Source organism: Chrysochloris asiatica, unplaced genomic scaffold (assembly GCF_000296735.1).
Source record: "Chrysochloris asiatica unplaced genomic scaffold, ChrAsi1.0 scaffold00068, whole genome shotgun sequence".
NCBI classification, from domain to species: Eukaryota; Metazoa; Chordata; class Mammalia; order Afrosoricida; family Chrysochloridae; genus Chrysochloris; species Chrysochloris asiatica.
The window spans coordinates 13,846,817-13,848,612 of NW_006408586.1; the positions used below are offsets into that span (position 1 = coordinate 13,846,817).

The window sequence follows — 1,796 nt, forward strand, 5'->3', positions numbered from 1 at the left end:
TTCTGCTGTGCATAAGGTAGCTATGAGTTGGTACCAACTGGATGGCACCTAACAACAACAAGAAGATTGAATACAGTCCTCTGCTTTTGCAGGACAAGTCTCTTAAGGAAGATTTACAAAAAGAATCTATTAGTGTTGACCAGACTGTCACTCACATGTTCCAGCTAAGACCTTATCAAGATGTCTATGTGAATGTTCTAGACCCTAAGGATGTGACCCATGACCTAGTGGAATTAACTTTAAGGATCAATATATTGGTTGAGGGAATATGTGGTGACTAAAGAAAAGTTGGGTCAGCACATGTGCCTACATCACCAAGAAGGTGGAATTTGCTAGTATCAGGGCACAAGCTGGTGAGATGTGGGTCAAGAACGAAAAATTCATGTGTGGTTATATCAGTGAAGATACCAGTGTGGTGTTTAATTCTACATAGGCTATTGTTTACATATTTATTCAGATGAGCTATGAAATTTGGGATTTGATATTTATGGAGATTTATATTTTGAGAAAGCTGTGAATGGTTTCCATGCTGATCTCTTTATCAAGTGGAAGGAAATGAACTATAGTCATGAAGTGGCAGTGGCCCTATTTTCTAGAATTTTCTATGATGCAAAATCTATGATGATTTATCTGAAGTAAACCAAGCTTCAATTCGACAGGAACACAAGGGTCAGTTCTATGAAGACTTTTACAATATGTTGGTGCAGAATTAAAGACGAAAAGAGTGGACCTCACTTCTTTTGACCATCAAGAAATTCTTTATTCAATATCCAGTGTTGATGCGACTGGAACAGGCAGAGGGTTTTCCTCAAGGAGACAATTCTACCTCAGCATTAGGAAACTTCCTAGAGGTCATTAATCTGTTGTTAAATGTGTTTGGCAAGCATTACCTCAACTGCAACTTTGATAGGGCAGGGCAGATGTCTGTGGTGATCACGCCTAGGGGGGTGTATTTGAAGTGGACAGCTTATTTATGATCTTGAACAAGCAGTGGCTGATAGATATCAGAATTGGTGTGGATTATGTGTATATGTGGAGCAACCATTCCAAATGGTCCCATTGTTCAAGCTACATAATCAGAGCACTCCTCGGGATTCTCATCTGGGAGATGACTATAATATTCCTCACTGGATAAACCACAGTTTCTACGCATCTAAAAGCCAGCTCTTTTATAATAGTTTCACCTCATGAATAAAATTAGCAACAAAGAATCCTGCCTCTGAGAAAGCAATAAATGGCCATGATACCACTCTAGTAACTCCCAAAGAGTCTGCAAATGCCCTTCCCATCCAAGTAGACTATGATGGCTATGATGCTCAAGTGTTCAGGCTGCCAGGTCCTTCCTGAGCACAATGCCTCACCACCTGCAGGTTTTCTCAAGCATTCACTGTGGGGCTGAGATAAATTTGCCTAGGAGATCAAAGGGAAACCTGCAATCCAGTTGGGACCTTTACAAGAACTTAGACATGGATCAAAAGCAATAAAACTCTTAGAAGAAAACATGGGGCTAATGCTTCAGGACCTAGTTTTAAACTGTGGATTATTGATATGACACCAAAGACATGAGCAGCAAAAGACAAAATAGATAATTTGGAATACATAAACCTTTTGCGCGTCAAAGGACTTTATCAATATAGTGATGAAACAAACAAACAAACAAATAAAACACAATGAGATATCATCTCACACCAATAATAACAGTGAAAGTTCAAAAAAGCAGAGGACAATAAATGCTGGCGAGGATGTGGAGAGACTGGGACCCTCCTACATTGCTGGTGGGAATGCAAAATGGTTCA

At 39.6% G+C, this 1,796-nt stretch overlaps 1 pseudogene; it reads left to right on the plus strand.

Moving 5' to 3' along the window:
• The window catches only part of LOC102821164, a 4,451-nt pseudogene extending 3,047 nt beyond the window's left edge, over nucleotides 1-1,404 (plus strand).
• The last annotated feature ends 392 nt before the right edge of the window (nucleotides 1,405-1,796 follow it).